The following is a 12,753-nucleotide window of genomic DNA, read 5'->3' as shown; positions in this document are numbered from 1 at the left end:
TACAGTACATATTTTTGGAGTACTAAGAGTTCTGAGGAATAGAATTGTGTAAAAATCATTACATTTATTCTTCAGAAAGAGTGGAAATTGATCTGGACAGATCAATTATCTAGGATTTTTAGGCTGATCCTGGTGAGGTTAAAATAAATGAAAAGCCTTTCCCTGGTTCCAGGGATCTGACCCAAACTCGGGGATATCAGCTGGGAGTTTTTCCACCCACTTCACACTGGCTCATCGCTCTCCTGGTTCACACTATGACGAGATTTCAGCTAAGTTCAAATCTCACATTTGAGAGGGAATTAGCAATGAGTATTCACATAAGTAAAATAAAAGCTCACCTTCTTATAAAAAATAGTGTTAGAAAAGTCAACATCAAAACATTGGCAGTAACATCTCAGAAGAGAAAAAAAAAAATCAAGTGAACCTGGGTGTCCCCTCGGTATGACTTTTTCCTGCAATGCTGCATTTACCAGGCTCTAAAGAGAGATGACCATAAACCACACAGATAATTCCTCCTGTCAGGCTCTTCTGACAAATCAGCCTCACAGGTTCTTGCAGACAAGCTCCGTCTTCTTGTTAGAAAGCCACAAATTGCTCTGGTGCTTACAGCACCGTCTCCCAGAAATGAATAAACACTCAAGCAAAGCTAATGCTAAGGAGAAGCATTCACTTATAAGGCCAAAAGGTGCTTGGCCACTGAGAAAAAGAATCAAAGTCTATGCATCTAGTAACTTCCACCGTACCATATAGAAATATGCCTAGTGCCATGGTAATTCAGACGCTTTACTCCACTGCAGGTGTAGAGGATATGGAAATAAGCAGAGGGAAGCCGCCCTGTGAATAAAATCATGCTCCAAATACAGTTTTCACAGTCACTTTTTGAGAAGAAAAGAGGAAAATTAACGGTGTCACTTTTAGAAAAGTATAAAAGGAGGGTATTAGGCAAAGAAGCACTTTGCATTGTAATAAGGCAGAATGGCATGGACTCCAGTGAAATCACTGCCCCAGGTGATTTGGGGGATTCTGGCTGCCTGACCCCTGCCTTAGCAATGGGAACGTCCCCAGCAAGTCCAGCTGGTAGGGTGCCCCTCCACCCCGTGCTACCAAGCACTTCAGCACATGGAGCTGACAACAAGGCTCCAAGTGTTACTATTTCTAACTGGGAATGCCTCCTTTAATAATAGCATGCCAGAAGAAACCCTGATATTTGCTGTTAGCTGCTTAGCTCTCGTGCTTTAAACAGACATTCAAGTGCGCTGACATTCAAGAACAGAAAGTTGAGTGGACACTGGTCCTCATCACAGCAATTTCAATTAGTTTTGTACAAGTTTCAACATTCAAACACCCCAGAGAAAGCAAAGGATGTGACAAAGAGGACTCTGTTAAACAATTAATGTCACTTTCCATTATTGCTTCAGTCCCAATTTACAGAGCAAATAAATCAAAGTCACCACAGATGAAGCACACTAGCTGGCTAACACATGTCTATTCACAAATGACATGGCAGTTGGAACACATTAGTCAGGAAAATGACATTGCAAGATAACCTTTTAAAGGTTTAACTATGCTATTGCTCCTAATTGTCCTAAATTACTGTTTATAAAGAAACACATTTATTAGATACAGCAGGAACAGGGCTGAGGAGAGATGCGGAGAGAGAGATGGTCGGGCACATCACCGTCTGAGTAATAATCACTGAAGCAGCAACTTTCTGCTTTGCTATCACAGCCTGAGTCGTGGTGTTGACAGCACTGGGGAGAAGCAATGCTGTGGCCAAATGCAGGATATTTCACGGTTTCAGCGCTGTCACCTAGAAGTCCACATTGCAGAGCAGGCTCCAACCTGCTCACCAAACAGACTCGGAATGAGGCCCATGAGCACCTTCAGCATCTGCTGAGGGCAGTGGAAGTGAAGGGTGCTCGGCACCTGAGTAAGGCACTCAGAAATCCACTCGGTTGTGTTCTGAGCTTCCAAGCTAAAAATTATTTGCTTCCATCTAACGAAGTGGCCGTGAAGTTTTTAGACCACCTGAAGGAAATACAGAACGTAACAAAAAGGGGTGGAGGACTATCTCACATGTAAAGCCACACGGCAAACACGTGGGATTTTTACGCTCAAGAAAACACTTCATAATGACTGTATTTTGCTAACGAATGGAACTTTTTAATGCAGAAGCAGTTACGCATCACTTCTCAGCCATGTCACATGAACTTCTGAAAATCTTTCGTTGCTGGTTTAACATAAAGACAGCGGGGCCACAAGGTTTCTTGATCCCTGTAAATTTCCACCTGCCAGAAGGAGGCAGGGAACCTGAGCATGGCACTGCGTGCATGTGTTTGCATGTATCTGAGTGCTAGAGTTTCTAGCATATCTAGAATGATATTTGCTCTGAAGAAAATAAGATTTGGCACTGGTGCCATTGTGTACCAAAAAACAAAACAGGGAAAGCTGCCTAGTGCTGTAATTGGCCAGAACACCAACTCATCCTCCAAAATGGCACCTAAGCACCATGAGAAGTTTCTAACTGTGCTCTTCTGTGTTTTTACAAGTTTTGCTTTAATCTTTAATATTTCTACAGCACTAAAAATAATTCTCTGTCTGAAAACACTTTATTAGTAGTGTAACAATCTTATTCTAATTGGTTTCTGCCTTCAGTAAAATGTCTCCAGAGATATTGTCTCTTTGGCCAGTGAAAAGATCTAAGAAATTAGGTGATAATTTACCCACACAAAGGTATTTAAATCCTCTACCCTTGGTAATTCCTTCTCCTTTGCTTATTCTGCCTGTTGATGGAACTGGATTCACCTGGTGGTTAGTGCTTCACAACTGCAATACAAGTTATTTGTCAGCAGTCCCATTACAGAGGCACACCCCTGAGGTAGGCATATTGAGCAATGTTGTGGTTCTTCCTTAGATTTTTCTTCCTTAAAACAATTGTGCAAAATTTTAAAATGACCATCCTTACCATCACCAATCCCTTCCTGAAAACCCTGAGCCAGCGTTCAGAGCTCCTGACACAGGACTCTGCTGTGGCTCTTCCGCAGTCAGCATGGGTATGCTGATTCACTCCAGACAAAGGTCTAGCCCGTTATACAGAAAACCTTGTTTTCAAAATGTTAATAGCATCTGCAACATTCTCCCTCTGGTTGATTCCCCTCCACCTTTTGTTTGCAGTTATTGCATGCACAGCTTTTGCTTATGGTATCTCAAGGAGGGAAATCAGTTAGCAAGTGATGATGATGCTCTGAAGTTTCTCCACTGATGACTTGAATGATGCAGAAGCCCTTCTTGATTCACACTGAAAGATTAGGGCCTGAACTGCGGTATTAATCCACAGCTCTGGGCTGGGAGCAGTGGCAGCTTGCCACGTCTTCGTGAAAAAAACAGGAAACTTTGGGACAGATCTGCAGCTGACAGAAGCTGTCACGGCTCCAGCAGGCCAGCTCTGTGAGCAATTCGGAGCAGCCAGGTGGATACCTGAAGTCACAAGGGATCACTGTTTCAACAGATCGACTCATTTCTCCTCGGTAGCCTAAGATCTATTCATAGCATAATTAACAAAGAAAATAAAAGATTTTCCTCCAGCTGAAAATATCTGAGTGATCTAAAAATACTAATACATTATGGCACTACTTATGAAAGCACAAAAATGACTTGTGAGCACATCTGGGGCTTCCAACAGGATTTAATTCCTTAATTTTGGAATAAACTCATCCAAAAGACTCACAATGCTAGGAGATATGAGGGGTTTTGCCCCTTTTTGCACATAAGGATGCAGAGGCATTGAAAAGCTCACCACCACCATCCCAGTCCCAAAGTGCAGGGGTAGGGGCAGTTCATATCTCAGCCCTGGCCCCACAAACCAACCTCTGCCACCCAAGGATGAAGATCCACAGGCTGGGCAAAAGCCCAGGAAAGACATGAGGAGGGAAGGGCTCAGGAGGCAGATAGTTCCAGCCACAGGAAAATGCGGGCTGAGGCCAGGGGCTGCTGATGGGAAGAATCACACCCCAACTTTTCCATCTTCTAGCAGATGGAGGCAACCTGCTACGCCACGGGCACAGACGGTGCAGTGATGGAGATTTGTTTGCCTTCACAATGTCCTGTCCCAGGCACTTTGCCTTTCCCTTGACATAGAGCTGGCCACCCCCAGCAGTATTTTCTCCCAGTGAAGAGGAAGCACATACTCCACTCTACCTGTTCACGTTCAGTCCCATGACATTATATAGTTTGAGAAGTATTTTAGCTTCGCTTTTACTGTTCAGCTGCTTTGCAAATCCTTAGGCATCCTGCACTGTCTTACAGAAAAAACCCACATGATGCATTTGCATTAGAACGGTTTTCCAAGGTCTGTTAGTCTGGTCCCCAAGAGACGTTCCCATAATTGAAATGCTTAAGTCCAGAGCTATCAATTATCTTTAAAAACAAAATGGAGTCCCACTAGGAGAAAATTACAGCCAGGTTTCTTTATATGTAGTAGAAATGTGGGGATTAATTATCACCACCCCTGTGAAAATGCCTTTAGGGTATGGGAAGGAAATGAGAGATCTTCTCTTCTTCTTGAAGGAGACAGATACACTCACATGCCGCACATGCACCTGCAGGCAAAAGACAACTTGAACTGAGAGATCACGTTCTGATTTCAGCAGTCCCACTGCCCAACGTATGGATCATGTATGCACCTCATCTGATGGACACACCAGGTCCTAGTATTTTCAGTCCAGCTGGGTTTCTGGAGATGCATCCTGACCTGAAGAAACGTACCTCTGCGCAGGTACTCGGTGAAATGCTACCCTGCTTATTTTCAAGGAGCAGGCATTTTCTGAGCAGAAGGCAGTATTTACACAACTCAAAGTAACAACATAAAAGCAACTATATTTATTATTATCCACATACTCAATACAGTGTGTATGTGTGGTCTCAGACACTTCTCATGTTTATTCTTGCTATCTGAACCCGGGTTATTTTCTCTCCGAAAGAGAGAGGCGCTGACCTGACATTGTAAGATGTCTGTCAAGTACCTGGGATTAAAGCAGTACCACTTAAAGCCATGGCACGGGCCATGTGCCAATAGGGTTTTCTTTAAGATTTTGCCCTTGATCACCTGAAGCGATGCCGCCACAGCTCCTGGGAGATGGGCTATCTTTTCAGGTGAAAAATCTAACCTTTTTGCTATAAACTAAACATGTCAGTTTAAAAGAGCCTACTAAATATTCTTCTAGCACAAAGTCGCTTGTTTTATTGCTTCTAACGAGTTGTTGCAGTTCAGAAGTTTCCATTACAGCCTGGCAATTAAGTTTCTAATAAACTGAAGAGCTACTAATTGACTTATTCATCTCCCAAACTGAGGATCCAGCTAGCAACCTGTAACACGTTTTACATCTTCTGACCAAAATTCATTCACATTTTGCAAGCCATTTCAATTTCATTTGTGTAAACTGCATCTTTCCCCTCTCTGATAGTAATCTTTGATTGTGGGGAAAAGGCAAAACAAAAATTCATCCGAGAGCAAGCTATCGTGTGCTGCTGGCTGCGTTAGCGGGACCAATGATAAGATATTGCTGTGCTTGAATCACTGCACTGGTGGTAGACCCAATATCAAAAATTTATGGTAATTGAAACCACAGAATCTTTGGAAACGCAGTCAATTTGACTCAGTATCAAAAGGTCACTCTATTCAATTTATACTCAGTGCTGAGCACAATATTGAGAAAACACCTGAAAGCAAATGATCTTATCAGCAGTTTGTGCCTCAACATTTACTGACTACATAGGCTAATTTGCTGATTACTAAATAAATGCCTTACCTGTGTTTTGCACTGGTCTAGCTCACCAGAGGGTCTCTTTACCTTGGGCAGAACTTGACCAGGAAAGCACTCCCTGCTCTCAGCATTAACCTCACCTCTGTCACACCTGGACGTGTAGGATTTGTATGGCAGCCTGCTGTACGGAAGTCTTCCATGTGCTGTGCTACCTGACACAGCCCCTGCTTGCTGTGCCCTGCGTGCTTCATTTTCACAGACCAGGAACTGCAGAGGGAGGAGAAGGCCTGGAGCATCGTCACCAGCTCCAGCGTGAGAGTTTGGGTGGGCCGGAACACAAAACTCTGCCTACATCTCCGGTGGGAGGAAAAAACAAGAGCAGGGGAATTGTAGGAATGTAAAGGGGAGAAAGAGTTGGATGAGGAGACAGAGAAAAAAAAGAAAGGCTGGGACTTTCCCTTGCCTGGAGTGAGAGTGATGGGGAACTGAACCTTGCTGCCTCCTGATGCTGATGGGGACGCGGGGCCAAGCAGGGGACACAGAGAGCAGGCGCTGGGGGTGACACAGCACGGACAGACAGACAGACAGACCTGCACAAGCCGTTCCCCCTGCAGGAGCGAGAGGTCAGGCAGGCTGACTGCCAGGCTCGAGTGGCACACGGTGCCTGTCACACATGCCTCCGTGCCTGTGCAGTCATCGTGCACATGACAAGATCCTGAGCAACAACCTGCATGGAGACTTTTAATTATTATTCCACTCCTAAAATGTACGGCAGGGTATAGAGTCACAGCTGCTGGCTGAGGGCCCCCATCCAACAATGTCTGATAAGGAACAAGCACTGCAAGAAGAGGGAAGGGGAAAAAGAAAGATACAGGTTACTGTGGGAGGTTAGAAGATGTTTGGGACTCTCCCAGCTGCAGAGTTTTCACTGACAATGTCAGCAGTATTTCAGTCCAAATATTCAAGCACTGCTTGCTCAGATATATTTATTTACTTGATTTATGGTACATGCCTACACTAATCTCTCTGTGCACTCACGTAAAATTTTTCAGCATTTATGTACCTTTGTTAGACTGCATGGCATGTTTGGGGGGAAAAAAGGAGCTACATATATTTTGCAGTGATTATTTCACACAAGTAATTGATGTAAAAACTGCTTTTTCCTCTTGATAGTGACAGACATCTCTAAAAAATGCACTTGAGTGTTAGTACATATCCTTCCTTTGAAAACTACGAAGTGTAATCATGTCGCTTTTGTCCATTCTCTATTTCAGTGTTGCATTTGCTCTAGTTTTAATTATATTGGATGCATCAGGACGTCTATCATAATCCCTACTTCTTTCTAGAGATTTATGGCTGTATACAAATATAAATTTCAGGGGAAAATTACATACAACACACCAGAGAAAAGTTTAAATATATTTTTAACTTTTACTCAATTACGCAGAGACTCTGTTTTGTGCAAAGAGAACACACGCACGTACAAAAGTTTCTTTTAAATAGCAAAATAAGAGAGACACTTACATCTGGTGCTTTTTTTTTTTTTTTCCACAAAACTGGAATTTAATTTGGCTGGGAAATTAGCATTTGTAAAGTCTCAATGTCATTAAAATTTTATGATGTTTTAATTTATTAGTGTGTTAAGCTTCATCAAACCTTCCCACCACACCTGTTGAGCAGGCACTACAAACATGAGGACTTCAGTCATGTCTCACAGGAGAAAAACACAGGTTTTGCTTAGACCTGCAGTATGAATGGATCAGTACATTGTTAATACGCCTGGGCTTTCCATACATTTTTGCTGTGATCTAACTGGATGGCTGCCATATGGTTTCATTTCCTACACACTTCTGAGCTGGCTGAAGACTGTCTATTCAGGCTCAACACAAAAGCTTGTTTACAAGGCTAAAGTTGCATTTACATTATATCTGTTACCTATGCAGCTATACTCGTCTTTAAATATCACAGCAACGTCCCCAGCATCTTCCTGGTATGTCCCAGCAGAAGTGACGAGTAACACATACACCATTATAGAGGTGGCTTGGCTAGATAAACAAAGACAGGAGACATGAGTCCTAAAAAAATGAGGAAATCACCGTGAAGAGGAAAAAAATGTGTCTTTAGATATGTGTATTCAACTCTTACCAAGCTAAAATAGTTTCAGAAACTTTGCTACAACCACTGTGGATACTCGTCATTATGAAGGGATGTGTCTGAATTTTCAGCTGGTTAAGCATTTGGACTAGGTTAGATGTCTCATAATACCCTTAACTGTGTATTTCCTTGATTGTCACTGTGTGCTAAGGCTTTAATGTTCTTTTAATGCAATTTTGTGTATGTGAATAGAATCATAAACTAGAAATAGTGATTTTAACACAGAAAACATTAAAAGCATATAAAGAGCACAAAAAAGCTATCTGTTGCAAAACCTCCTCTATAGAAAGTCAGTCGTTGGCTCATTTCTAAGTTTGCTGGAACTTGCTAGTCTTCAGAGATAATATTGATAAAATCTGGAAATGTAAAATAGATGTAGATTAAATGGTATGTAAATTGTAAAATAAAATGTAAAACTACCTTGGTAGTTTACGCCCAAACTGCCTTGGTCATTTACCCTCAACCATCCTAGCAGAGTGATGTAGTGCATGCACACTGGGGTGCACGCTATAGTTCCTACAGCAGTTGCCTCTCTTCTATTTATTTCCTACTCAAAATTGAATACATTGCTCCTGCTCTGATAGCCTTTTAAAACTGCATGTCACTGGTCTGCTGTCCAAATGAGGTAAAAAGCTGTATTTTCCTCTAGAAGACACTGATGCTAACTAACCAAACTCTTTAACATCAGAAATGGTGAAAATGAGCCTTGGCGTTATTTTTTTGTGCTGCCTGTTTAAAAATGACCCCTAAAAGGAAATCAAGTCCAGCTGTAGCTATCAATGCACTAAATATCATATTAATTAGGCTGTTCCTTTAGGCAGGGACTGTCTTTTTGTTACGTGCTCACATGGTCCCTTTCACACTGGTGTCCTGATTTACAATCGAGCTTTGAGATGCTGCCACGGCACCTACAATAAATAATTTTGCATACCTCTTTTTAATCCTGCTAGTAACTGGAAGAAAGAGAACATGGGCCCAGATGTTCAGCTGCTGTAAATTAGGGCCTCTCCACAGGTTTTAATGGAGCTCTGCAGATTTACGCTAGCTGAGGATCTGGTCCTCTGCTCACTGGGTTTGTCGATGTGAAGCTCGGAGCAGCACCTCCTGTCTGCTGTACCAGTACCAGTCTGCCACTGGGACCAGTAGCAGCCCAGCTGGGGTAGCCCAGAGCCCACTGAGGGCTAATTCATCCTGTTTACCATGTGAGTTGTGCAGCTGAGCTCTGTGCTGCTATGTCTAAGAGCAGTTTAAGCATAGCTTGGGTGTATGCAGCCTGTGATGTAGCAGACCCTGCGCTCACATTCACTGCTAGAAATACACTGATGTATCTGTTTGCAGCAAGTGCTTCCTCAGTTTAAAAGTTATCCCCGCTGAAGTTTATACAAGTTATAGTTTGAGCCTACCAAACTGCCAGATGCATAGCAAAGAGTTTTTTAGCACGGGGTATGCCTAACCTCAGGAAGGAAAAGTAAATCGCAGCCATGTGAATACTACAACAGAGATGGAGCCCTGCACGTGACCGGTTTCAGTTCCAGTCCAATGCCACAAACCTTACCGTGCCCTGGGAAGGGAGAACAGGTTTCATTTCATTTCTAGAGGCAGAAGGCTGGGGCCACCTATCACAGCAGCACGACCTCTGCTCCCGAGGATGGGACGCTGCCAGCACACCTGGCACAGCCTGCTGAGGGTGAGCGGTGGTATGGCTCCTGTTTAGGCAGCAATAAAACCTTGTTTTGTAAACTGATGTATTGATTACATGCACGCTCACACCACCAGTGTGTGTGTGTGGGGAAGCCGAGAGAGAAGAAAGTAAATATGGTACACTTCATCCTACAAAACAGAGAGCAGAAAAAAAAGAGGCCCTGTGGTATTTCCAGTAAAAAGGAGCTATCTGTAAGTGAATAATATTGCACGGTTTTATATGCTGCAAGCACTCTAAGCTGCCAGCTTAGTATTTCACAACAGCTGAGGGCCTTGCTCCCTGTTCCGGCAGCAAAGGGAGCCCCAGGCCTGAAGAAAGGCTGCCCAGCGAGCATAGCATGGATGTGGCATTTGGTTCTCCTGTGGATTACAACGCCACAAACCAAACACAACCCACTGAAGTCAACATCTTTAAACCAGGGCAGATTATGCTTGTAAGTGAGAAGCAAATCGGGTCCTTTGTGTCCGCCCTCCTTTCCCCAAGAAAAACGAAATCTGTTCCCCCTCCCTCAGACACATCACCAGCAGCAGCCCAAGCTGCGAAAAGTTCAGCTTCACCACCGGCATGATGTTCATTTCCATTAGGCTGGGTCTATAAAACCCTCCTCCTATTTCTGCCCTTCCACAATTTCGGAACAGCGAAGCCTGATGTGCTGTTCTCTTGCAAAGCCACGCTGAATATCGGGATGTTCGAAAAATCTATACAGAGAAAGCTCTTAAGACAAGAGAGGCTGAACGTTTTCGCCACAAATGGTTTGTTTTAGCTATCTCCCTTCCTCATGTTCGGTGGAAATCAGACAGCTTATTGGCTTAGCTTGTTAGGCCAGGTTAAAGGGATGCGATGCTGAAAGGCTCTTACAGAAGCTTACCCTCAGACTAAAAATAGCAGACACTAGAGAATTATCTTAAATACTACCAAACTTGTTCTGCACTGTGAATGCAGATAACTGTAATATGTTTCCATTTTTGGTAGTTTTACAGCTTTTTAAAGTTATGCTTGCTTTAGCTGACTATTTAATTAGTTTCTGATTCTATTTGCCACTTTTTCTCTCAGAGATATAGCCTGAGGGGTACTTTGCCTATGAATCCTTTGTATTTAGCAGTGTTGCTATTGTTAAAATCTAATGAGCTGTTGGATTTGCCAAACACTCGGTATAGGTACAAACGCTTCTTTGAAATATAAATGTTTAGCACATAGCAAATAGCAAATCAAAAGATACTCCAACGCTGTACCCTCGCTCTCTCATTGCATATCTCATCAAAAGAGAATAAAAATAAAAATCTGCTTTATTACATTTAAATTCTGAAATTCCAAACTGCGTGTCTGAATGAGACATTTTTAGCTCGCTGCCTGGGCCTTTAGAGGAAAACTAAATGATTTTTGGTACCGTAAGAGGACTCACATATCAGCAAGGCTCCATGGTCTGACGCACTACCATGCCAGTCAAACTGAGGGGCTCTCATTATTTTATTTAGGGCAAGACCTTTCAGTCCCTAATGAAGCCATCTCATCTTTAAACATATAGTGTCTTAAAAAAAAAAAAAAAAAAAAAAGCAACTACAAGCAGTTCTCACTCAAGGCCATGATAAGATATCAAAATAGTAATGCCAAAGCAAAGCAGAAATGTTCTCAGACTATATGTAAATCCTACTCCTTCTACAGCCAGTCTGAAATATATCAGTCCTGTTGCTGTTGCCTCAACTCTCTGCACTTCTGCACGCCCCACCATCGCTGGGACTTGCTGCCCAAGCACAGATCAGGAACTTTACAGGAATCCAGCACCAAGTGCCTCCGCATACCAACTCCTACCTGCAGCCCTCCACGTGAGGTCTCAGGTGCTACAGCGGTCTGGGCACCAGAATGAGTGCCATAGCAGGAGCACTACATGGAAACTGATTCAGGCACGTATTTCAGCATGTTTTCCAGTATTTATTCCTTCCCATCAAGACTGGTTTTACCACAACTTTTTAGTACACATCACTTCTAATATAATTCAGAAATGTAAAAAAAAACAAAAACAAACAACAAACAACAACTTGGGTAAGGCCAAGTTCTAGAGACAAATGCCAGGCAACATCAAGCTAAAACCCAGCTCTGTAGTTGAACAAAAGTTTTTCCCTATTGGGCAGACATCTCATCTGACTCCTGTAGAGCTGTTAGAGCCTGTCCTCTTAGGCACAATTTTTCTTTGACTCTCTTGCAGGGTGAGAAATGTTTTTGTTCTTAAGTAATAGTGGTATCCACAGATATATGCCCCTGCCTTTATAAGCTGAAGCACAGTGGCATAACCTAGCCACAAGTCTTGCAGTTGGCATTAGAACCATCCATACGTCTTCATTTGGGAAGCAAGTTTTCATTTTCGAGTCAAGAGTTAAGTTCACAGCCTCTCCGTCAAGTAAACAACGTGTCTGTTGTCACCAGGCTGCTGAGCAAGCCCTGCCTTGAAAATACACACTCAGTGCTTTTAGCCGCCTATTGCTCAGCCTTCCCTTCCATAGTCAGGCAGCAAAAATAATACTCGGTCTTCGTTATTATGATTAACATTACTATCCATCTCCCACAATTTCAGTTTCTAGTCATTTTCTGTGACGTTGGCACTACCAAGACAATGGCCCTGTTGCACTAAATGATCTTTAGTCACGTTGTAAGGGAAAGGATCTGCACACAGAACTTGCAGTTTAAGCAGACAAGATGAAGAAAGGAGGATTTGAATCCTCGCTTTACAGCAGGGGATTTGATGTGCCGAGATTACTCAATTCCTCCAGGTCAGGGAAAGCCGATGGGTGCAGGCCAACGCTCCAAGCAGCAGCAGCCTCCCCTTCAAAGCAGTGAGCACACCTCACCAACACCAACAGTACATGCAGTCCCTGGCCCAATGCACTCAGAACCCAGCTTCCAACTGACAGAAGAAGCCTGAAACATGGTTGTCTAGAGCACTGTCACAGCAACGTGACTAAGGGGACGCTCATTTTGTGCCTTCATAGAGCCTGGAGATTCCGCTGATTTCGGTGCAGCAAAGTCCCCGTAATATTTGCACACATTACTGTCATTCCTGAATGGGGTTTTCCACAGAAAGTTAGCAAAGAGGTGGTAGTGAACAGACACAACAAAACAAGGGCAGTGTGCCACGTGTCG

General features: G+C 43.2%; 1 protein-coding gene across 2 annotated transcripts in view; it reads right to left on the bottom strand.

Moving 5' to 3' along the window:
- The window catches only part of PPARGC1A (PPARG coactivator 1 alpha), a 350,611-nt gene that overhangs the window by 30,239 nt on the left and 307,619 nt on the right, over positions 1–12,753 (bottom strand). The window lies entirely within an intron of this gene.

The sequence above is a fragment of the Aythya fuligula genome, chromosome 4 (assembly GCF_009819795.1).
Source record: "Aythya fuligula isolate bAytFul2 chromosome 4, bAytFul2.pri, whole genome shotgun sequence".
Lineage (NCBI taxonomy): Eukaryota > Metazoa > Chordata > Aves > Anseriformes > Anatidae > Aythya > Aythya fuligula.
Note: the sequence above shows the minus strand (reverse complement) of the source record. Positions and strands in the feature narration are given on the sequence as shown.